Below are 26008 nucleotides of genomic sequence, written 5' to 3' on the forward strand. Positions count from 1 at the left end.
TTGAATTTTTTTATGAAAAAAGAATAAGAATGCATTCTAAAGGGTTTCTTTAGAAGCAGAACAAGTATTTTATTTTTTATAACAGAGGAAATGATGCCCAATTCTTAGTGCTCATCCTGGCTTTAAGATTAGCAGCCACAAAACCCTCACAAAAAGCTATGAAAGGATTTTGTTAGCAAGATTCAAGGTGAATTCCTGCCTTGTATTCCTGGGCTGCCTCTTCCTTGAGAACCAAATTTTTTAAAGATGATGCTGTTAAGGTGCTACACTCAATATGCCAGCAACTTTGGAAAACTCAGCAGTGGCCAGAGGATTGGAGAAGGTCAGTCTACATCCCAATCCCAAAGAAGGGCAGTGCCAAAGAATGTTCCAACTACCGCACAATTGCGCTCATTTCACACGCTAGCAAGGTTATGCTTAAAATTCTACAAGGCAGGCTTAAGCAGTATGTGGACTGAGAACTCCCAGAAGTTCAAGCTAGATTTCGAAGGGGCAGAGGAACCAGAGACCAAATGGCAAACATGCTGGATTATGGAGAAAGCTAGGGAGTTCCATAAAAACATCTACTTCTGCTTCACTGACTACATAAAAGCCTTTGACTGTGTCGACCACAGCAAACTATGGCAAGTTCTTAAAGAAATGGGAGTGCCTGATCACCTCATCTGTCTCCTGAGTGTTATGGAAAAATCTAGGTGTGAGGCTGTTCAGTCAAACCAGCTCGTTGGGAAGAGCCTGCAGGTCCCTTGCGGAATAAAGGAAGGAGTCCAGCCACCAACTGGAGCAAATAGCTGAAGACCAAAGTTTATTGCGCAACAGGTTCAAAGAGGAATTTTGAACCCCAAGCATGGGGTGACAAAGACTTTTAAAACTTTCCCACCATATCCCAGAATACAGTTCGTAGAGCATCATTGCTATATGATTGTTACATCACTGACATGTCACAATAGCGGAAGGGAAGACAGGGGTTACACTAGTCTAACCTTGGCAAACATGTCCAGACAAGTCCTTGGTACAAGATTAGCATAAGCATGCCCATGTCAGGGCAAGACTCAGGCATAAGATTAGCATAGGCAAACACCTCTGAAGGCCCATCACCCAAAGTACAATAGAACTTCCTTTGCATGTCTGGCCCCTTGGCACGTTTGGTGATAGGATTAGGCTTTCCTTGGTCCAGCTCAGCAATTGTCACCCCTGGACACTTCCTGGAGTCCTTTTTCAAGGGGAAAATAGCTTTGGAATGGAGGAAACTGGCAAAGGTGTTGATTTTATATTATTTTTAAAGCTAGGTACCGTATTTTTCGCTCTATAAGACGCACCAGACCACAAGACGCACCTAGTTTTTGGAGGAGGAAAGCAAGAAAAAAAGTATTCTGAATCTCAGAAGCCAGAACAGCAAGAGGGATCGCTGCGCAGTGAAAGTAGCAATCCCTCTTGCTGTTCTTGCTTCTGTGATAGCTGTGCAGCCTGCATTCACTCCATAAGACCCACACACATTTCCCCTTACTTTTTAGGAGGGAAAAAGTGAGTCTTATAGAGCAAAAAATATGGTAACTTCCCTGAGCTGTCAAGTTGAAAGGATACATTCAGGCATAATATCTGTAACATTTAATAACTTTAAAGATGTGCCCCCCCTAATTTCCTTAACATAAGAAATCTATATGTGGGACAAGAAGCTACAGTTAGAACTGGACATGGAACAACTGATTGGTTCAAAATTGGGAAAGAGTACAACAAGGCTGTATATTGCTCCCCGCTTATTTAACTTCTATGCGGAATTCAACATCCGAAAGGCTGGAGTGGATGAATCCCAAGCCAGAATTAAGATTGCCGGAAGAAATATCAACAACCTCAGATATGCAGATGACACAACCTTGATGGCAGAAAGCGAGGAGGAATTAACCTCTTAATGAGGGTGAAAGAGGAGACCGCAAAATATGGTCTGAAGCTCAACATCAAAAAACCGAAGATGATGGCCACTGGTCCCATCACCTCCTGGCAAATAGAAGGGGAAGAAATGGAGGCAATGAGAGATTTTACTTTCTTGGGCTTCATGATCACTGCAGATGGCTCCATGATCACTGCAGATGGTGACAGCAGTCACGAAATTAAAAAGCGCGACAAGGTTGCCCAATTTCCCTATTGCTTTTTATATTGGACCTGGAGGTTCTCTTAAATATGATTAGAAGGGACCAATTGGTTAAAGGTATACAAGTCGGAGCCAAACAGTACAAATTGAAAGCATTTGCTGGTGATCTAGTATTGACATTACACGAGCCAGAATCTAGTACTAAAAGAGTATTGGAACTGATTCAAGAATTTGGTCAGCTTGCAGGATTCAAGTTGAGTAAGTTAAAAACTAAGGTTTTAGAGAATAACAGTGACTGAGAGGGAGAGGTTTCAGGAGGAGACAGGTTTAACAAGTTGTCAGGATTCCAGCCGCAGTCAGAGGTAACTGGCCTCACTCCAGGCATTCGGCTGGGATCTTTCCAGCCACCTGCTGCTGGCTTTTGCATTGCTGCTTTTTCCTGACATAACATTGGTTAAGAAAGTGAAATACCTGGGGGTTAATATGACTGCCAAGAATGTGAATTTATTCAAAGATAATTATGAAAAATGCTGGACGGAAGTGAAAAAGGATTTAGAAATATGGTCAAATCTGAAGCTTTCATTGCTAGGCCGTATTGCTGTGATAAAAATGAATGTATTGCCAAGAATGTTGTTTTTGTTTCAAACACTGCAAATTTTGGATAAAATTGACTGTTTCAAGAAGTGGCAGAGAGATATTTCTAGATTTGTCTGTCAGGGCAAGAAGCCCAGAATAAAATTTAAAATACTAACTGATGCAAAAGAAAGAGGTGGATTTGCCCTGCCAGACCTTAAACTTTACTATGAATCAGCTGCTTTTTGCTGGCTGAAAGAATGGCTTCTTCTTGAAAACTCAGACATTTTGGATTTAGAAGGTTTCAATAATGTATTTGGGTGGCATGCATATTTGTGGTATGATAATGTAATGGTTTGGAGTTACTCGTGCGTAAGCCGACCCCGTTTGGGCGCTTGGTTGCCTGGTTAAACCCTTCGGACTGCACAGCCCATCTCCGCGTGGCTGCCTCAGTCACTGGCAGAATCTGTCTGTGGGCGTTTCTTAAACCTCTGCCAGCATAAAAGCTGTTTGACACCCAATCGTCTCCGCCTCTCATTGCGCGGGAGTCTCCTGCGCAGGGTGGGCGTGGGTAGCGGAGTGCCTGGGCTCTCTTCACTGACTTCCAGGGAAGAATCCCGGAGCCCTTCCACCTCCTCTTCCCATTGCTCTCCTGGACTCTTGGTGTTATGCGTATTTCCTTCCCCTTCCACCAAGCTGAGTCTCCCCCTTGTGCTAGGACCTTCACCTGCAGAATCGGAGACCCTCTCCTTCTCCCGTGTCTCTGATGTCAGTTCCCTGACATCCACCTCCCCCCCCCCAGGGCCCCCTTCACTCCCCGATCGACCTGTGGGCTCTATCTCTTCCTCTTCTCTGGTCGGTGAGACAGGAAAACCCCGGAAGGAGCTGTCCTCCTCCGTGGGCGCGGAAACCTCTTCCCACCTGCCAAGGTTCCCACCCATGGGGTGACCCTCCCAGTCCGATTCTTCCTCAGATTCTGAAAACCCTTCGAAACTCTCTTTGTCATCTGTGGTGCCAAATTGTTCCTCCCAGAATCTCTCTAAGGGCTGGGGCTTATCCGGGAACCGGCGGTGGAACACTTCCACCATATGCTCGTCACCAACTGCTTCCGCTGGCACCCACGTGTTTTCTGACAAGGGCTCTCCTTCCCACGCCACCAAGTACTCCACTTGCCGACCTCTCCACCTTGAATCAACTATTTCCGTGGCCGAGCTTTGGTGTTCCCTTTCTTCTACCTGTGGTTGTGGCATGACTTCTACTTCCTGCCCCACGAACTCCTGCCCCTCTCTGTGTGGTGAGAGCAAGGATCTGTAGAACACAGGATGTATTTTCATACTGTTGGGCAACCTGAGCTTGAATGCCACGGGGTTTATCTGTTGTGTAACTTCAAATGGCCCCAGCCATCTAGGCTGCAACTTCTTGCACCCTCCTTTAAAGGGTAACCCTTGAGTGGATAGCCACACTCGATCCCCCACCCGTATGGTTTCCCCTTCCCTGCGGTGCTTATCTGCTTGCTTCTTGTAATTCGCCTTGGCCCTCTCTAGGTTCATCTTAAGTTGTTGGTGTAGAGCTTCCATTTCTTCCACAAACTGTTCAGCAGCGGGCACACTCCAGCTTTGTTCCTCGCTACCCGGAAATGCCCTGGGATGACACCCATAGTTGGCCATAAACGGACTCATTCCCGTGGACACATGTTCAGCGTTATTGTACGCAAATTCCGCTAACGCTAGTTTCTCTACCCAATCATTCTGCCTCTCGCTTACGTAGCAGCGCAAGTATTGCTGGAGTATGCTGTTTGCCCTTTCCGCTTGCCCATTGGTTTCTGGGTGTCTCACTGTCGAGAAACTCACCTCGACTTGCAGCAGACTCATGAGCTTCCTCCAGAACCGGGAAGTAAATTGTTTTCCGCGGTCGGGGAGTACCCTCAAGGGGGCGCCATGCAACCTAAAAATGTGCTCTACAAACAACCGTGCCGTTTCTTCTGCCGTCAGCGCGTGTGAGCAGGGTATGAAATGGCACATTTTGGTTAGCAAGTCGACTACTACCATTACTGCTGTTTTTCCCCTTGATTTGGGCAAATCCGTCATAAAATCAATAGACACCACCTCCCAGGGTTTGTTTGGTGTGGGTAAGGGTTCCAGTAAACCCGCTGGTACTGTGCGTTCCCCTTTGGCCCTTTGGCAGCAGTCGCACCCTCGTACATATTCTCGTACATCTTCCCTCACCCTTGGCCACCAGAATTGTCTGGTCACCAACATCATAGTTTTGTGTTGTCCAAAGTGTCCCGCTGTGGGGGTGTCATGTAGTTTGAGTACCCTTCTTCTTAGAACTTCCCCCGGTACGTACATCTCCCCCCTATAGTACAACACCCCTTCCTTCTCTTCAAACCCCTCTGGTGCTCCCCTCCCATTTTGGAGTTCCCCGATTTTTGTTCGGGCGAATTCATCGTTCCTAGTGAGCCCTGCCAGTTCCCTCATGCCCACTAGAGTTCCCCCACACACCCATCGGTCCTCAGGTATGACGTGTCGTGTCTCCGGCGGCCCCTCTCCTTCGATGTACTCTGGTTTTCGCGAAAGAGCATCTGCTCTCACGTTTTGCTCTCCTGGCACATACCGGATTTCAAAAGAAAACTTGGAGAATTCCTGCGCCCAGCGAATCTGTCTCTGGTTGAGCACTCGTGCTGTCCTCCAGTATTCCAAGTTCTTGTGATCTGTACAAACCTGGATCTTGCGCTGCGCCCCTATCAGCAGATGGCGCCACCGACGAAAGGCAGCGTAGATTGCGAGCAGTTCTCGGTCGTACACGGTGTAGTTTTGTTCCGACTTGCTCAGCTTCCTCGAGAAAAAGGCACACGGTTTCCATTCTTGCTTGCCCAATCCTGACTGCAAAAGAACAGCCCCGATGGCTCTGTCTGATGCGTCTGTCTCCAACCTCAGTGGTTTCTCCAAATCCACGTGTAATAGTTGCTCTATTAATGCCTTAAGAGAGAATATTATGAAAATGATATACAGGTGGTACATGACACCAGTTAGGCACGCAAAAATATATCATTTGCCTGACAATAAATGTTGGAAATGTAAAGAGACTGAAGGTACATTCTTTCACCTTTGGTGGACGTGCCCAAGGATTAAGGCTTTCTGGGAGATGATTTATAATGAAATGAAAAAGGTATTTAAATATACCTTTCTGAAGAAACCAGAGGCCTTTCTCCTGGGCATGGTCGGCCAGTTGGTGTTAAAGAAGGATAGAAATTTTTTAATGTATGCTACAACAGCAGCAAGAATACTTATCGCAAAGTATTGGAAGACACAAGATCTACCCACCCGGGAAGAATGGCAGATGAAGGTGATGGAGTACATGGAACTGGCGGAAATGACTGGCAGAATCCGAGACCAGGGAGAAGAGTCGGCAGAAGAAGATTGGAAGAAATTTAAAGACTATCTACAGAAACATTGTAAAATTAAGGAATGTTAGAAGGATGCTGGAATGAAGTTATGCGGTTTTAGCAGTAATGTTATAGAATTAGGTAAAATTCAGATGCAAGTAATGGACTACATGGAAATGGCGGAAATGATTGGCAGAATCCGAGACCAGGGAGAAGAGTTGGTGGAAGAAGATTGGAGGAAATTTAAAATTTATTTACAGAAACATTGTAAAATTTTTGAATGTTAATGGCATTGAAATGAACTGAAGGGGTTCTAGCAACAAGGTAAAAAATAAGATTGGATTGATAATAGATAAATTAATTGGATATGAATTTGCTGAACTAATTTTCAAAAGGGATACAAAAAAGGGAGACGTGAGGAAGTCAGGAAAATAAGTGAATCAAAGATGAGGAATTAAAAAGAGGGATTTTTGTGGTGTTTTTTTAATGTGCTTTTTTCTTTCTTTTTCTTTTTTCTTTCTTTTCTAAGTTAAACTTTTGTATTTTTTGTATTTTATAATTTTATAATTTTGTCTATGTGTTTTTTCCTTTTTCTGTTTGTTGTTATTCTTAAAACTTAATAAAATATCATTTAAAAAAAACAGATCATGAATAGGTGAGAATGTAAAGTTACAATATATTAAGATAAATCATTAAGATAAAAGCAAAAATGGAAAGGATTTGCTGAAGTAACTAATTGAACTAGAATACAAAAAAGGGAGGTGTGAGGAGGTCACGGAAACAAGTAAATGAAAGACAAGACATGTAAAGATTGATTTGTTTTTAATTGTTTTTATTTTTCTGTACTTTGTTTTTTTCTGTTTTCTTTTTCTTTTTGTAATTCTTTGAAACTTTAATAAATATTATTTATTAAAAAAAAAGAATTATGGTGCTGGAGGAGACTCTTGAGAGTCCAATGGACTGCAAGAAGATCAAACCTATCCATTCTGAAGGAGATCAGCCCTGAGTGCTCACTGGAAAGACACATACTGAAGCTGAGGTTTCAATACTTTGCCCACCTCATGGGAAGAGAAGGCTGCTTGGAAAAGACCCCCCTGATGTTGGGAAAGATGGAGGGCACACGGAGAAGGGGACGACAGAGGACGAGATGGTTGGACAGTGTCCTCAAAGCTACGAACATGAGTTTGACCAAGCTGCAGGAGGCAGTAGAAGACAGGAGTGCCTGGCGTGCTCTGGTCCATGGGGTCATGAAGAGTCGGACACAAATAAACGACTAAACAACAACAAACTTGCCAAATGAACCTTATATTGGCCCGTTTGACAAGACCAGCTATCATGTTTGAGTTGTTGTTGTTTTTTTGGGGGGAGGGGAAAGGCTTAAGCATAATTTTGGGAGGCAGCAAACGGTCACATTTATTTATTTATTTTTAATAATATTTATTAAGGTTTTAAAGGTTACAAAAAGAAAAAATAATAACATCATATTAAACAACATCAAAAACAACACATCATAATAGGAAAAGGGAAAAAAAAGAAAATACAAAAACAGAAAAAAAGTTCATTAAAAAAATAACACATCGAATCTTCCCATAACTTATCATTCGTTAGCTTGTTTTCTTGACCTCCTCACACCTCCCTTTTTTGTATTCTAGTTCGGTTAACTATTTCAGCAAATCCTTTCCATCTTTTCCAATTTTTGCCCTGTAATTTATCTTAATATGATATAACTTTACTTTCCCTCGTTTCACCAATTAACAGTCTATTTTTTCCTAATCCTTTATAACATTTCTGCTAAAACCACGTAAGTTCATTCCAATATCTTTCTAACATTCATTAATTTTACAATGTTTCTGTAAATAGTCTTTAAATTTCTTCCAATCTTCTTCCACCGACTCTTCTCCCTGGTCTCGGATCCTGCCAGTCATTTCCGCCAGTTCCATATAGTCCATCACCTTCATCTGCCATTCTTCCCTGGTGGGTAGATCTTGTGTCGCAAATGGTCACATTTAAGACCTGTGGAATCGGTTATCTGTCACATGAGAAACAAGGCCTGATTCCTGCCCCCACCCCTTAATTCTCTCTAGCTATTTGCTGATCCATCAACCCTGATGGAACTAAAAATATTCCTAGTTCCCTGAATTCCTGTCAAAACTGTTGGGTTTGGAACTTAACAGGTTAAGAAGTTCCCATGATGCCTCAACATTCTGACGTCAGCTTTCGAAGCTGGGAGGAGTCTGGGAGGAGTTACGTTTCTGTTCCTCTCTGGTCTCTGAGAGAGAAGGTGGCAGTTTGTCATGGCTGCTGTGAGCCCAGGAGATTTCCTGGGGAATGTCGGAATAAAGGACTGATAAATAGACAAACCGGGCTCTGTGTGTTTGTCGGAAGCTAAGTGGAAGCTACGTGACAGTTTCACCGCTGTGTTTAACTCTGCTGAGGCGTGACTGGAGAGCTACTGGAGACGGAGCTGAGTGGCGCAGCTCGGAGGAAGCGCGCCGGGCATAAAGAGCTAATTGTGGATCGTGAATCAATTAGCGGGGGTCACGCCAAACCAAATAAATTAATTCCACAGGTTATGGACCCTTAATCACCGATCGTAAAAACTGTCACAGGAACGCTTTGAAGTGCCGGAATGCGTTTGAAGTCTGCGGTCTAAGGCAGAGAAAGCCGGCAGGACGCAGCGGAGATTTTTGCCTGGTGTTAAGAGGCAAAGGAGAGCTGCGGAGCTGAGAGCAGCTGGAAAATCATTTCCCGACGGATGGGTGCCGGAGGAGCTTGTAATCTGTGAGTACAGCTTGGGGCCCCTTGGGAGAACGGAAGACAATGGCAGGCAGCCAGGTCTTGGAGGACATTGCGTTTGAACAGCTCACTCTAAGATGTTGAGCAAGGGCGTAAAGTCAGCAAGGGCTGCCTGGGATGTGCTGTGAAGCTTCAGCAGGAGGCCAGAGCCCTGGAGAAGTATTGAGAAAAGCCTAGAGATGGCTAGTGCCCCTGTTCCTGATGCTTTAGCCTCAAGGAGTGCTAGTGAGCAGATCGGGGGGGCGAAGGATTCCAAAGGCAAGTGTAAAAGTTTTCCACTGTGCGTGCTGGAGTGGAATGTCAACAAAGCAGGTTCCCAGAAAGCCGCAGTGGGAGCCGGGCCAGAGGGGGCGGAGCTGGCAAGGAGTGCTTTTCCGGAAGAAGGAGAAGGAGGCCAGCTGGGAGGAGCCCCGGGCAGTGTTTTTCCACTGGAGTTCGTCGTTGCTGCCCATGGAGAGCGGAGACAGCTGGGCAGGAAGGTCCCAAGGTCAACCAGCTGAGTTCTCATGGGAATCAGTCTCGGAGAGGAGGCCAGCGTGGGAACGCAAGGGAAAGACGTGGTTCAGACGCTGGGGAGGGTTGTTTTCTTATCACTGCTTCTATGGCAACTGTGAAGAACAACTCCAGCCAGGACACGGTGACACGCTGAGTTTTGAATACTGCTGTTGGTCAGCACCTGCTAAGCGAGCCTGCTGGCGAAATGCGGAACTGCAGGGCTGTTTTCAACAGGACACAACTGTGATGTTAGCAGACGGAATGAGAAAGTCGGTTTCTGGTGTGGCTAACATGTCTTTTTCTCCTTTACAGGAGGAGCTAGAGGTCTACGTTGTGCCGGGACTGAATTGTTGTTTGTTATCCATTTTCAGAGGGGGGAAACAAGTGGCCAACGTGAAAAGGGGGCAGAACAATCTCTTTGTTCTGGAAACACCTCTGGAGGGTGGTGGGAATGCTGGAAAAGCACAGGCGCAGTGTGCTAAGGTTCCCAGTCATGTGCAAAAACTGCACAGGTGCACAAAAGGGTACAAACTCCGGAAATGTGGGAGGTCCCTAGGGTGCAGGGCATGCAAGGGTGCACAGGTACATGGTTTTCCCGGGTTTGGGAGGGTAGCCAAAGAGCCCTTTGAGCTCTTTGAGGCAGGTGGTCCAAAGGTTCAGGAAATGATCTTCTGTGGATATGATCCTGCAACCAATGGGTGGAAGTTTGCATACCCAGAGGGTGATCAAACCAAGCTGCTGGTCAGTAAGCAGGCTGAGTTCTGTGAACAGGATGAGTGTTCAAGACTCAGGGATAGTTCTGTTTTTCTCTCAGAATGTCTGTCTGATTCTGAGGAGGAAAGGGAGCCAGAGGCTGATCCCGGTGATAGGGACCAGGTCCAAGATCAGGGTTCAGGGCAGGTCTGGGCATCTCCAAAGGTTGTGAAAGGAGTGTCCAGGTGTGAGGCTTCATCTCCGGTTAGCGTAATGGAGAAAGCTCACAAACAGGGTGTCAAGTCAGAGGGGGAAGGATCTGACGGAGAAGACACAACTGCTGGCCCAAATGGGTCAGTAGGGTTTCAGGTCACAAGTGCGTGGAAAAGTGTCGCACAGTGTGATTCTGGGAGTGTTGAAGGGGTTCAACAGGTGCCTGGGAAAGATGCCGGGAAGGGGCACAAGGCAAAGGGAAAAGTGTTGAACTCAAAAAGGTCTTGTCAGAATGGTTCGGCAAGAGGGGGTGTTGGGTTTGGAACTTAACAGGTTAAGAAGTTCCCATGATGCCTCAACATTCTGACGTCAGCTTTCGAAGCTGGGAGGAGTCTGGGAGGAGTTACGTTTCTGTTCCTCTCTGGTCTCTGAGAGAGAAGGTGGCAGTTTGTCATGGCTGCTGTGAGCCCAGGAGATTTCCTGGGGAATGTCGGAATAAAGGACTGATAAATAGACAAACCGGGCTCTGTGTGTTTGTCGGAAGCTAAGTGGAAGCTACGTGACAGTTTCACCGCTGTGTTTAACTCTGCTGAGGCGTGACTGGAGAGCTACTGGAGACGGAGCTGAGTGGCGCAGCTCGGAGGAAGCGCGCCGGGCATAAAGAGCTAATTGTGGATCGTGAATCAATTAGCGGGGGTCACGCCAAACCAATAAATCAATTCAACAAAAACTATCCCAAGGTGGTGTCAACCATAAATTTTCTCTACTATTTTGAACACATCAGATGAATTGATTCAAATCAATATTCATAAGCATGGAAATGAAAATGCTCCCCTAAGTTTCCTTGGTTGTCCACTTCCAATCTCAGCTCTTGGCAGACTGTTTCTGAACTGGGAGGCATTGGCTGGTTCCTGTCACCTGACAGCTGGAGGTTTCCAGAGAGAGAGAGTGCAGAGTGCTGAGGAACCAGATGCTGAAACTTCAGCTAGAGTTCCACAACACAGGTGCTTGCTATATGCAATTTGGAGACAAAGAATCCTTTATTTTCAGTCAGATTCAGAACTATTTCCTGTCTTCTTACCTATGAATTACATTTCTGTTCCACACTCCCCTCATGAAGCCCACCACAAGATATATTGCTTTCACGCACACAGCAACCCTGCGAGGAAGGTTTCGTATAAAGATGGTGACCAGCTTTAAGTTGCCCAATCGGCTTCACGACTGAGGAGGGATTTGAAATGTCCCTGGCATTTGTGGACCTAGATCCTTGGACTCCAGCTCCCATGAGCCCCAGCCAGCGTGGCCAATGGCTAAAGAAGACGTGAGTTGCAATTTCACATCATCTGGAGGGGCCACAGGTTACCCAACAGGTCCGTTTTCAGCGCCTTGACCTTCTCCTGGTGCAGCTGCCCTTGGAACTCCTGGTACTGGATGTGCTTCGACTTGTAGTGCCTCTGCAGGTTGGCCTTCCTCAAATCTATCTTCCTCTTCTTGTGGACACATTGATTGTGTCCAGAAACAGACAATTAGGCAGACGGAGCTGTTCTAACATGGGAGTCCTATGCTGCCTATAGCCAGCCCTGGTCAGCAAAGTGTCTGCAGCTCTTTGAGCCATTGAAGTTTCTGAGCTCTTTTCAAAGGAAGCCGCAGGTACAGTGTGCTAAAGTAACTCCTACGCAATGTGGCACCAGACTGCTTTCTTTTTTTGTAATTATCTGTTTGTTTTAAATTCTATAGCTTAAATTCTCTTGATGCTTGTTTTTTTGAGAAGGGCCTCTTACAGTCACAAAGAAATGATTTTCAGTGCAGCTCCATAACACTGATTGCGCCCTCACACTGCCCCTTTTTGTGTGGGGATTTGGATCCAAAAAAGGAGCAGACAGGGAAAGGTTAAGCAGAATCCCACCCACCCCCCGCGCCACCCTTAGGTGTGCTCAGCCTTCACCTGCTTCATGACTCCACCTTGCATGAGAAGGCAGGATGGAGCTCCAGGAAACAGGAAGTGGTCCTTCAACCACCCAGGACATCTCACCATCACGGACAGATCCAGTCTCCTGCTGTGGAGTCAAGAGTGGCCCTGGGATGGCAGAGAGAGGAGGGGAAGGGGCCAGGGACAGAAGGAATGGCAGGGCTTCAGATGCTCCCTTGGACCCCTCCCCTGACACCAAGGAGAGCTCCTCTTCTGCGGCTGAAAGCATTGGCGTGGTTTGATTTTATCAGTATTGCAAGGACGCATAGAGGGAAAGGTAAAGAACACCTATACGGTTTATTAAAGTATCTGTGATTTTTCCTCTGTGTGAGTTCGTTGATGTCTTCTAAGTGCTCCACTTTCACTGAAGCTCTTTCCACATTCAACACATTTAAATGGTTTCTCCCCTGTATGAGTTCGTTGGTGCATTCTAAGTGTATCATTTCGACTGAAGCTCTTTCCACATTCAACACATTTAAATGGTTTCTCCCCTGTATGAGTTCGTTGGTGCATTCTAAGTGCTCCGCTTATGCTAAAACTCTTTCCACATTCAATACATCTAAATGGTTTCTCCCCTGTGTGAGTTCGTTGGTGTATTCTAAGTTCTCCACTTTCACTGAAGCTCTTTCTACACTCAAAACATTCAAATGGTTTCTCCCCTGTGTGAGTTCGTTGGTGTCTTCTAAGGTTTCCACTTTCACTGAAGCTCTTTCCACATTCAGGACATCTAAATGGTTTCTCACCTGTGTGAGTTCGTTGATGTATTTTAAGGTGTTCATATCGACTGAAGCTCTTTCCACATTCAATACATTTAAATTGTTTCTCCCCTGTATGAGTTCGTTGGTGTTTTCTAAGTGTATCATTTCGACTGAAGCTCTTTCCACATTCAACACATTTAAATGGTTTCTCCCCTGTATGAGTTTGTTGGTGTATTCTAAGTGATCCCCTATCACTGAAGCTCTTTCCACATTCAATACATCTAAATGGTTTCTCCCCTGTGTGAGTTCGTTGGCAAGGAAATGGATTTCTGTTCCACACTCCCCTCATGAAGCCCACCACAAGATATATTGCTTTCACGCACACAGCAACCCTGCGAGGAAGGTTTCGTATAAAGATGGTGACCAGCTTTAAGTTGCCCAATTTGCCTGCCCCAAATCAAGGTACACTGTGCCTACACATGGAGGTTCTGTTGATCTGTCATGGCAATTAAAACAGCTGATAGATCTATACTCCAGAGAATGCATCTGATCTTTTCCCAAGCTGTCAAAGTTAGTGACCTCTTGTGTCTGCGTGTAAATAAGTGAGACAGGCTTAAGCCTGGTTTCATTAATTGTTTTATTTCCACCTTCCTCAGTAAGGCAAATGAAGGCTGAGGGTTGAAGTGAGTGCCAGATTTGAGAAGGCAGAGGAAAGGAGGATTCTATGTTCAGATTATTCATGTTCAGATTATTACTCATTTCATTTCACTGCTGCTTCATATTTTTAAGGGGAAAAAATCTCAAAGCAATTAATGGAAAATCTCATTGCAGTTTGTGTCCATAGGATCTTGAGAGCATTAACTCTGTAGATCCAGTTCTCTCCTCCTGATAGTCTCAGATTTGAGACTGTTCTTTCTGATAGAACAGGAGGAACGGAAGATTTATGGGCTTAAAGCTGCATTGCTTCTGGAGGCCACATTCCAGTGAGCTTTGTGGTCAATGTATGCACATGCATGCGCACACAGAAAAGAGATGCAGACCATAAAGTCACATGCACACACGCCAGAGGTGCTGCACACACTCACCAGACATGCCATCTAGCATACATACAAGTCTTGCAAACACAATCAGCATGTTTAGACCTTCCAATCCCAGTGCTGGGGTGGAGGAGAAATAAGAGCACCAGAAGACTCTGCTGAATTAGCAATGAGATCTGTGGAAAAAGACCCTTCTGATTGTTCTTTAGAAATCCTCTTTAAAGAGCAGCCAGAGGGATCATTTATTTCCAGAGAAGGGCTTTTACCCCATTTCAGCACTGTGCTTGTTTGTGGTGAAATTGGAGTTGAAAATATCTCTCTATGGGCCCCTTAGGCATCTTTCTCTCCAGGACAGACAGAGATCTTCATCCTATGATCAGATAAGGAAATGGAAACCGCAGGGACTAGCAGGACACATGAAGTGGGTTGTTTGATTTTGTTGGCCAATATTCCTTTTGCCTGTTTGTTTCTTAGGCTGTGCAGATCCCATACATTTAAAGCACGTGGCTTCCCCCAGAGAACCACGGGACCTGTAGTTTATTGCTACAGTTCTCAACACCCCTAACCAACTGCAGCTCGCAGGATTTCTTGGGTGAAGTCATGTGAGAGCCAGTGTGGTGTAGTGGTTAAGAGCGGTAGTCTCGTAATCTGGGAAACCGGGTTCACGTCTCCTCTCCTCCACAAAATGCAGCTCGCAGGATTTCTTGGGTGAAGCCATGTACTTTAAATGTTAGGTGGGTCTGTCACAGCCTTAATCATATACAAGGATCTGTTGCTGCCTTTCCAACATGCTAGAAGTTGCAGCCAGGATCAGCATTCCCTGTCCACGGAACATGCTCAGTCCTCTCACTGGGTTGTTTTTGGATTTCCTTCCACTGCCTTGGTTCCCCCACCCCCAAATATTATTTGTACTTCCATAAACCTTGATGTTTCCCCCAGTCTTTGGATAACTTCCCCTCCTCCCTGGGTGGAGCCGTTTGGGTGACATAATGATTGTCATTCATAGGCTGAACATTAGAAATAGAAAGAGTAATAATATATTTCAAAAACTGGCAAATGGTTAAAAATTGTGCTTTAGTTTTTATTCTTGAGTTTTATTTTACTTTGTGTTTATTTCTTTTCCAGGAGGGTGATGTAAAAATTGAAGAGCACGGACCCAGGGAGAGGGAGAGACTGGAGTGCAAAGGAAGGAAACCTCCTGCCGGCCAAGTTGGGACCATCAGGGATCTTCTGCCTCGGGCAGATTCATGTCAACTTAAGCAGGAGCCAGAGGAGGAGCAGTCACAGCAGCACTGGGAGGCCCAGAAGCAGGATTTCCTGAAGACGATGCAGCCCCCTCGTTCAGGGTGGGAAACCCCACAGGCTCCCAGTCCTCCCCACTCCGGGGATGGTGTCCTCTCCTTCAGGGGAGCTGCGGATGCCAGTCGGTGGCCCAGTGGGAGAGCAGGGGGGACAGACCAGACCCTGCTCCCAGACACTGAGGGGCTTCTGGGAAAGGTAAGTGCCCTCCTCTCACCTGGGTTTCCAGCACCTGGAGGTCACAGGTCCACTGCTTCTAGACATGGAGGTTCTGTTTAGCTTTGGTGGTGAATATTCCTCCTCCCTGCACTTTCTCTCTAATCCACTTTTAAAAGGCTTGCTAGACCAAACTTTCTTATACATGGGAGGTTTGCAATCATATCTCCTTCTGTTCTTACTTTACCTAAACAGCTGCAGGGGACTCTGAATTTCATCAGAGCAGAAGCTGTGTGAGAAGAGGTGACCTTCCACCAACCCCCATTTTCCTCCTCTAAATTGCCTCCATTTGCAAAATGCTCTTTTCTCCCCACTGAGGTAAAAATCTTGGCACGTCTCGCAGCCTCAGAAATCCAATAAATTCCTCAGAAATCCCATGTGTAGTCGCATTAAAGATGACTGGCCTACCTTGCAAGATTGTTCCAAAATTTATTAAGATAATGTCCATTTTCAGATGACTGAATCACAGCCTGAAAAGTTGGGTTACAAATAGGAACAGTTTTTAGTACATTGCTGTACTAATGTATATTTGGTACATTCCGATAAAATCTAAGTTGACCCAAGTTCAAAACAAAAAACTCTAGCCACCGCCACCACAGTCTCCTGGCCCCCACAAACAGAATGCGTCACTCCAGGAAGGACCCCCACCCAACCTTTAGCGGGAGAGGGGAAAGGAGAAGGACTCTGCATGGGTAGTTGCACAAATTTACCAGCTGTGGTCCTGCACTGGCAGCAAGGCTAACAAACAGGGAGCTGGGAACGTGCTGGTCCCATATCTCCCTGCATCTCCCTCCTGACCTCCTGAAAAGCTGGGTTACAGTAAATAAGCACAGTTTTTAATGCATTGCTGCAGCAAAGTTACACTGAAGCCTAAGTTGTCCCAAGTTTAAAACAAAAACCTCTAGCTGCCACTGCATTCTCCTGGCCCCCACAACCAGAATGCATCACTCCAGGAAGGACTCCCACCCAACCTTTAGTGAGAGAGGGCAAAAGAAAAGGACTCTAAATGGGAAGTTGCACAAATATACCAGCTGTGGTCCTGCACTGGCAGCAAGGCTAACAAACAGGGGAGCTGGGAACGTGCTGGTCCCATATCTCCCTGCATCTCCCTCCTGACCTAATTGTCCCAGCTTACCGCATGATTTGGCCGGCCCTGAGGGTGAACTGTGATGAAACCAGACAGTCTCTTATGAGCCATAGCTAACAAACTTTCCATTTTGCCCAAACCAGGAAACTACAGCTGCCAGCTTTGGAATAAGCTGGGATATTAAGCTAACTTCAAACTGTGCTTGGTCAAAACAGGAAACTCTGGTTGATCAGTGGCTCCGTGGTTTGACTGATCCCACTGATAGCAGTAAAAATAGGAAGCCCTGTTGCGTTCGAAGGGGTTGTTTGGACAGAGTCTGTGATCAGCATGCCTAGCAGGACAGGCTTAAAAAGGTAAAGGGACCCCTGACCATTAGGTCCAATCGTGACCGACTCTTGGGATGAGGCACTCATCTCGCTTTATTGGCTGAGGGAGCCAGCGTACACCTTCCGGGTCATGTGGCCAGCATGACTAAGCCACTTCTTGCGAACCAGAGCAGCGCACGGAAACGCCGTTTACCTTCCCGCCAGAGCGGGACCTATTTATCTACTTGCACTTTGACGTCCTTTCGAATTGCTAGGTTGGCAGGAGCAGGGACCGAGCAACGGGAGCTCACCCTGTTGCAGGGATGCGAACTGCCGACCTTCTGATCAGCAAGTCCTAGGCTCTGTGGTTAACCCACAGTGCCACCCTCGTCCCAGGACAGGCTTAGGAAGCAATTATTATTATTATTATTATTATTATTATTACTTGCATCCTGGGTTGCCTCTGCGCATCTGGGTAGCTTCCAACAAAATAAAAACCATCAAAAATTTCCTTGTAAAAGGCTGCCTTCGGAAGTCTTCCATTTTGTAGAAATGGCCTTCAGTTTTAAAGAATTGCCCTCTTTAAGGAATCACGTGGTGTAAACATGTAAGTTGTCCTCTAGGTCCAAACACACACAGACACACACACAGACACACACACACACACACACATAGTAGGAGCAAGTAGTTCTCTGAAGTGCTTATCTTGTGAACTTGCCATCTAAGTAGTTTACTCCTGACCAAAGTTCCTATTTCCCAAAAGGAGAGGAGGGGGAGCAGTGGAGGAAACGGATGGGTTTGAAGGCTCTTTCTGCCTCTCTCCCCTGAAGAACAAGAGCAAAGGGATTTTGCAGGGCAGGAGGACAGCGGAGGCGGCAGCGAGGGCAGAGGGAGCAGTGGGCGGATTCACGGCTTCTCCCAGGGGGTCCAGATGCAAGCAAGAAGCTTCCTTCTTCTCCATGCAAGGGCCACCCATGTATTCAGAGCAGTCCTTTGCAGATTAACTCTTAAGTTCCAAGGGATCTACTCTCAGGCCACTAATGTGCATACCATGCCAGCCTTAGGAAGGGAGGTGGGACAGGCAGGTGAAAGAAATTGCCAAAGGTGTTTGAAAATGGGTGGAGGCTCTTGGGAAGGGGGTGCCCGCTTGTGAATGAACTTTATTATTGTCACAGACCAGGATTAATAAAGCGTATAGATAAAATAGCAGTTAGGATTTTTTAAACCAATAATTGTTAGAGCAAATTAGGACATGGAAACGCATAGGATAAAACATCTAAATAAAATACAACATTAAACACGGATAATGGATGGATAAAAAAACTGATAATTAAAACAGATAAGAACTAAAAACAAACAAAGACACATAGTTAAAACAACTGTAAGAGCATAAGAACTAAAAGACTCGCAGTTAAAACAACTATAAGAGACTGCAGAGTAGAAGCCTCTTAAATAGAGGACACTCACAACAATAGAAACTGCTGTGCAAATATGGTTAAAACAGACAATTAAAACAATGTTCAATGCTAAATTTAGAAACGATGTACAACAATAAACTGTCCCAGGGAGTTGTCTCAGAGTCACCCATGGAACCGTGTTTGGGGCTTTTCATGTCGGACTATCTTGAGTTGGGCGATGGTCTGCGCCTACAGAAATGTACACAAAATCTGGCGACCATCCAGGTCATCTTCTGATCTTTGCCTAACAGCAAAAGGTCAAATTTTTGCTTTTGCGGGAGGTCGGCTAGCCTCACCAGTAGGGGATCCATGCTCTTACTACGTGCCTCTTCATAAAAGGGACATTTAAAGAATAAGTATTCTGGGCTTCCTATCTCTCCCAATGGACAGGTGCAAAGTCTCTGAGCATACGGGACCCTTCTAAAGGCTTCATCCAGGACCGGCGAGGGAAGAGCCGAGCTTCTGGCGAGTGTAAAGGCCCTTCTTGCATCCCTAGATACGAGAAAGAAGAGATATGCTGCCGGTGCGGCTATATATCTCTCGATTTCTCCAATTCTATAGTCGGGGCACCTTGCAGTCCTGCTGTCTCTCGGTGTCTAATATTCTTTGCCTGAACGGAGCTTTTGCCTGGCCCAAGCCCAGACTTAGAAGGGCTTGAGGGGCAAAACCCAGTTTCTGGAGGGTGTTCAGGACTGGAGTCTGCCAGCCCGACTGGAATTGGTCACAGAGGATCAATGGGGCTATCCCTCGGGGGAGCAGGTTCAATGTCAGCCATTTGTAGATTGCTATTACGCAGATGCTAGTCTCCACTCTCATCATCCCCGTTTCCAATCTAACCCATGCGTTTGAGACACATCTGGGGACTTGGAGGAGAGCTCTAAGAAGTCTAGATTGAACTCTCTCAAGGGGGGAGAAAGCAGAGGAAGGTGGGCCCAAAAAGGAACCATAGAGGTGTTGTGCCAAAGTTTTGGCCTTGTATAATTTTAGAGCTGCGGGAATGAAGAAACCCCCTTGTGCTCTGAAGAATTTAAGGATACAATTAGCGGTTTTTTCCGCTAGGGGGTGCCCAATTGGGGCTTCTCCAGGGGCAGCAGAATGTCTTGGGCAGGAGAATCCCTGCAGGGGCTCTCAGACTCCCTTGGCTTCTTCTTCCCTCCCTCCCAGGAAGCTGCAACTTGCTCTGGATTCTGCGCTCCTCAGGAAGCTGAACCTGCAAACCTAGCTGAGACTGAACCTGCAACCCTGGCCAGGATGGAAGGAGGAAGATGGACGGTTGACCTGGTCAGGCTCTCTCCCGCATCCCTCCCCACAACCTCTGAGCATTCCGTCCCAGGACCCTTGGAGAAATCTGGTGAGTTCCAATTGAGAGGAGATGGGGACAGGGACAGATGGATGGTGGAGGGAGAAAGAGGAAAAGATGGAGAGGAGACAAATGGAAGGAAGTTCCTGACAGGAAGAAGGAAGGGGTGAGGCCTTCTCCAAAGCAGCTCTTTGTTTCTTGAATCCTTTTCCTAAAGTAGTGGGGCAGATTTTCTTCCTCCAGACTTTGAAATCTTAGGTGTTATTTCCACAGCAGGAATAATTGATGATAATGATGTTGCACACCAATCCTGAAAAATGGGTGAAGGGGAATGGAAATGCTTCCCATAACTATTTATAATTAATGTATTTAAATTGTTTCTATTTTTTATAGATAGGGTCAGAATGATACATTCCAACAGCATCAAAACACAATAAATGCATGCACCTCCCCAGTTTGGTGGGCTTAAGGAACAAAGGACCCGTTATCATGATACACAATTCCTGTGGCTGGAGGCTCTACACTTAGGATTGGGCATATAAAGTCCAAGAGCGTCTGGTATTATAAGCAAATTGTGTAAATCTTACAGACTGGGGTTGTTTGTGAGAGTGAGTGAGTGAGTGGGATAATAATTTATAGCACCACTGTGTAATGGCTTGGTTCTCCCGCACAGACGCGAGACAACTCCAGTAGTAATTATCTCAGGCTTAATGCTCAAACTCATAAATCACTGTGGAGCTCAGTCTTCGGCCTGTTCACCCCAGCTTGCAGTTGCCGAGTCCTCCAGCAAAGAAGTCCCCACTTTCGCTTTCTTTTCCCCTCTTCTTGCAGATTCTCTCGAGCCTACGATTGTTTGGACAGGCTATTTCTGGGGTCCCTGTGTCAGAGCTCAAACTGGAGCTAACAGTCTGTGCCCCCACCCCCCAGCACCCCCTCTTCCTGCTCTTTGTTCTTTGCTCCTGCTGCAGATTGGCTGCTCCTCCTCTGCTTCACATTCCAACTGAATCACATCTCTTGCGTTCTCAGGCTCTGTCAGCGGAGGCACGAGAGGCTTGAGATTCACAGAGCTGACACCCTGTAATTTTGTCCGTTCCTAAGCTTCCATGGAGATACTGTGGTACAACCTAGGTGCAAATTTCAACATAAGTACACAAAGCCAACAAAGAGACTCAGAAGTTTATAGTGGCACCAGCTTTCCTGGTCAAGAGTCCACTTTGTCAGACTGCAGCCCACACAAGCGTAGGCCATAATACATTTATCTGCCTTTAAGGGCTGCAAAAGATGAATAAACAGAAGCGTAGTTCATCTATGGAATCTATGCTACAGGAGACAGTGACGGCCAGCAACATGGATAGCTTGAAGAAAAGGATAAGACTGACGTCTCTGCTCTGCCCTCGCGGTCCTAGGCCATAATCCTTCTTGATACTAGTTTCTGGAAAGCACAGGAAGGCAGAGAAGACTCTTGTGCTCCAATCCTGCTTGCTGGTTTCCCACAGGCATCTGGTTGGCCTCTGTGAGAAGAGGATGCTGGACTTGGTGGGCCTTTGCCTGATCCAGCAGGCTCTTCTTAGGTTCCAATATAGTGCAATATTTTTACAGTTAAATGTAGCACTTAAGTTTTATTTATTTCACAAGGGAAATACTGTTACTTGAGCCTGAGATCATTTCTTCACTTCAGAAAGAAAAAATAGATGTGTCTAATTCCACCATAGATCTGTATTATAAAATGAAGATGCCTTAGTAAGTGTGAATGGAGGGATCATGTGTTGCTCTTGCCATTATCTTTTTTTTTTAAATGATATTTATTGGGGAAAAAATTAAAACTACACAAAAGAAAAGACAAGACAGAAAAATAAAAAATAAATAAAACCATCATTCTCAAATTCTCCACTTTCAATACCTTCTCTCTTTGACCTCCTCCTCCTCCCTTTTCTTGTATCCTGATTTATAATAATCGCGTAATTCATAGTATTCTGTCATTACATTACCTTAATCTATTTTCATCTTATCTTATAGAAAACCTTAAAGTTTAAAACTTAAATCTTATTTTTACCAACTTCTCCTAACCATAACCTTGCCATTATCTTGCCATTATTAGCTTTTGTAAAATTTGGAACCTAGAGATGATAGTGGAGAATGAAGGTGTTACAATGAGAGAAGGTGCAGACTGGGATTGACATGTGTTCCGTTTCCTTTTTCTCTTTCTTGAAAGTCTAACAGGATTCTCTTTCCTCCAAGACTCCCAAACAGGTGAGGAAGATGAAAGTCAGAATTCTATGGAGCCACATGTGAATTTATGGGGAAAAACAAAGAAATTGAGGATACAACAAAAAACTCACAAAGGAGAGAAAATATTTGAATGTACGGAATGTGGAAAGAGCTACAGTCAATATGGAAACCTTAGAATACATCAAAGAACTCACACAGGGGAGAAACCATTTAAATATATTGAATGTGGAAAGAGCTTCAGTCAATATGGACACCTTCGAATACATCAACGAACTCACACGGGAGAGAAACCATTTAAATGTATTGAATTTGGAAAGAGCTTCGGTGAAAGTGGGAAACTTAGAATACATCAACGAACTCACATGGTGGAGAAACCATTTAAATGTATTGAATGTGAAAAGAGCTTCAGTACAAGTGGAACACTTAGAGGACATCAGCGGACTCACATAGAGGAGAAACCATTTAAATGTATTGAATGTGGAAAGATCTTCAGTGAAAGTGGAACACTTAGAATGCATCAGCGAACTCACACGGGAGAGAAACCATTTAAATGTATTGAATGTGGAAAGAGCTTCATTCAATATGGACACCTTAGAACACATCAACGAACTCACACAGGGGAAAAACCATTTAAATGTATTGAATGTGGAAAGAGCTTCAGTGAAAGTGGAACACTTAGAATGCATCAGCGAACTCACACGGGAGAGAAACCATTTAAATGTATTGAATGTGGAAAAAGCTTCAGTAAAAGTGGGAAACTTAGAAGACATCAGCTAACACACACACGATGAAAACTACAGGTGTATTGAATGTGGAAAGGGCTTCAGAGGGAGTGGAGACCTTAATATTCATTAGCAAATTCACACTAGGGAAACGATATAAATGTATGGAGTTTTCCTCTCAGGGTTCACTACTTACATCAAGAAACTCATAAAGGGGGAAATTAGTTGTAAATGCACAGAATGATGTTTTAGCGTTTGTACTTAAATTTGTATATACATATATATGTATTTGTAATGTGTATGGGTTGCTCGTGCGTAAGTTGCCACCTCTCCAGGCTTTGTTGCCTTGCTAAACCTTTCAGTCTGGGCAGCCCTTCACTTTGTGGCTGCCTCAGTCGCTAGCAGAATCCGTCAGTGGGTGTTTCTTAAATCTTTTCCAACATAAAAGTTGTTTGACACCCAGTCTCCTCCTACTCTCTCTGTGCAGAAGTCTTCTGCGCAGGGTGGGCGTGGGACCCGTGCTCTCCCCGCTGGTGTCCGGTGAAGAGTCCTGGAGCCCTCTCGCCGATTCCCCCATCAGCCCCTCTTTATCCCTGGTGTTGCGCTGATTTGCTTCCCCATCTGCGGAGCTGCCTCTCTCCCTGCTGGGCCCTTCTCCAGCATCATTTGAGAGCCTTCCCTCCGCTTCTAGCTCCGATGTCAGTTCCCTGACATCCACCTCCCCCCCAGGACCCCCTCCACCCCCGGCCCGACCTGTTGACCCAACTTCATCCCTTTCTTCGGCCGACGATGCGGGGAACCCCCGGAAGGAGCTGTCGCCATCCTCTGAGGATTCAAAACCCACTTCCCACCCGCTCTGATCCCTTCCCGCGGGGTGGGCCTCCCAGTCTGATTCTTCGTCCTCCGAAGCCTCTTCTCCCTCCCTTTCGGAGACAGAAAAACCCACAAAATCATCTTCATCATCTGTGGTTCCAAATTGCTCCTCCCAGAATCTCGCTAGTGGTTTGGGTTTGTCCGGGAACAGGCGGTGGAATTCCTCCACCAGATACCCGTCAGTGATTGCCTCCGCGGGAACCCACGTGTTTTCCGACCCGGGTTCTCCCTCCCAAGCCACCAAGTACTCCACCTGGCGCCCTCGCCACCTTGAATCAAGTATTTCCGTGGCCAAGTTGTGGTGCTCCCTCTCTTCTACCTGCGGGTGTGTGATGACTTCTCCCTCTCGCCCTGGGAATCCCCTTCCTTCCCTGTACGGTGAAAGTAGGGACCTATGGAACACCGGGTGTATCTTCATGCTGTCTGGCAATTTGAGCTTGAATGCCACGGGGTTCACCTGCTGTGTTACCTCAAACGGTCCCAACCGCCTGGGTTGCAACTTCTTGTACCCCCCCTTAAAAGGTAACCCTTGGGTGGACAACCACACCCGATCTCCCACCCATATGGTCTCCCCTTCCCTACGGCGCTTGTCTGCCTGCCTCTTGTAAATTTCCTTGGCCCACTCCAAGTTCATCTTGAGTTGCTGGTGCAGGGCTTCCATTTCTTCCACAAACTGCTCTGCTGCCGGTACACTCCAACCTTCCTCCCCACTCCCCGGGAAGGCCCTGGGGTGACACCCATAATTGGCCATGAACGGGCTCATTCCCGTTGACACATGTTCAGCGTTATTGTACGTAAATTCAGCCAACGCTAGTTTTTCTACCCAATCGTTCTGCCTCTCACTGACGTAGCAGCGTAGGTATTGCTGGAGAATACTGTTCGCTCTTTCTGCTTGCCCGTTGGTTTCCGGGTGTCTCGCCGTTGAGAAGCCCACTTCGACCTGCAGCAAGCTCATGAGCTTCCTCCAGAAACGGGAAGTAAATTGTTTCCCACGGTCGGAGATGACCCTCGAAGGAGCCCCATGCAACCGGAAGATGTGATCTACAAACAACCTGGCTGTTTCCTCTGCCGTGACCGCATGTGAGCAAGCTATAAAATGGCACATTTTTGTTAGTAGATCGACCACTACCATGACCGCTGTCTTCCCCCGGACTTGGGCAAATCGGTCATAAAATCAATGGATACCACCTCCCAAGGTTTCCCCGGCGTGGGTAAGGGTTCCAGTAATCCTGCAGGGGCAGCCCGCTCCCCCTTCGCCCTTTGGCAGCGGTTGCAACCCCGTACATATTCCCGTACATCCTCCCTCACCCTGGACCACCAGAACTGCCTGGTGACGAGCATCATGGTTTTGTGCTGTCCAAAGTGCCCTGCTGTGGGGTTGTCGTGGAGTTGTTCGAGTACCTTTCCCCGTAGGGTCTCCCCCGGTACATACAGCGCCCCCTTATAGTACAGCACCCCTTCCTTCTCCTCAAACCCTCCTTGGGTTTCTCTTCCGTCTCGGAGTTCCCGGATTTTAGTTTGTGCAAACACGTCGTTTCTAGTAAGTCCAACCAGTTCTCGTTGCCCCACCAAGGTTCCCCCACACACCCATCGGTCCTCGGGGATCACGTGTCGTATCTCCGGTGGCCCCTCTCCTTCCAAGTACTCCGGTTTCCGGGAGAGAGCATCTGCTCTCACGTTTTCCTCTCCTGGCACGTATCGGATTTCAAAGGAAAACTTGGAGAACTCCTGTGCCCATCGAATCTGTCTCTGGTTGAGCACTCGTGCGGTCCTCCAGTATTCCAAGTTCTTGTGATCTGTACAAACCTGGATCTTTTGCTGCGCTCCTATTAGTAGATGTCACCATCGACGAAACGCCGCATAGATCGCAAGCAGTTCGCGGTCATACACCGTATAGTTTTGCTCCGACTTGTTCAGCTTTCTTGAGAAGAAGGCACACGGTCTCCATTCCCGCTTGCTCCTCCCTGGCTGCAAAAGAACCGCCCCAATGGCTCTGTCGGACGCGTCGGTCTCTAGCCTCATGGGTTTCTCCAGATCCACGTGCAGGAGCTGCTCTTCCGATGCGAATGCTTTCTTCAGTTTTTCAAAGGATTTTTGGGCCTCCTCTGTCCAGGCGAACTTCCTCTTGCTACTGAGACAGTCTGTGATGGGTGCTGTCAAGTGGGCGAAGTTCTTGATGAACTTCCTGTAGAAGTTGCTGAACCCTAGGAACCTCTGCACGTCCTTCCGGGTTTTGGGAGTCTTCCACTCCAGCACTGCCTGCACCTTGCTTGGGTCCATCGCTAAACCTTTGTCTGACAACTTGTACCCCAAAAACTCGACTTCTCTGGCGTGAAACTGACATTTCTCCAGCTTGACCCACAACTGGTGCTTCTGCAGTCTCTTTAGCACTTCCCTGACGTCTCTGACATGTTGCTTCTCATTGTCCGAATAGATTAAGACGTCGTCCAAGAAGGCTACGCAGTTCTTGTACAGCAGGGACCCCAACACGTGGTGCATGAAAGCTTGAAAACAGGCGGAGCCTGACTGTAATCCAAATGGCATAACTAAGTACTCAAAGGCCCCTAAGGGGGTG

At 46.4% G+C, this 26008-nt stretch overlaps 1 protein-coding gene and 1 long non-coding RNA gene across 3 annotated transcripts in view; both read left to right on the forward strand.

The window, feature by feature from the left end:
- Positions 1–26008, forward strand: part of LOC308469500 (uncharacterized protein) — a 91105-nt gene that overhangs the window by 24480 nt on the left and 40617 nt on the right. The window lies entirely within an intron of this gene.
- LOC308470293 lies at positions 9184–10760 on the forward strand. The gene is made up of 2 exons (XR_013982346.1): positions 9184–9327; positions 9368–10760. It is a non-coding gene; the product is annotated as an uncharacterized lncRNA (long non-coding RNA).

Source organism: Podarcis pityusensis, assembly GCF_964106645.2.
Source record: "Podarcis pityusensis genome assembly, chromosome: 2".
Classification (NCBI taxonomy): Eukaryota; Metazoa; Chordata; class Lepidosauria; order Squamata; family Lacertidae; genus Podarcis; species Podarcis pityusensis.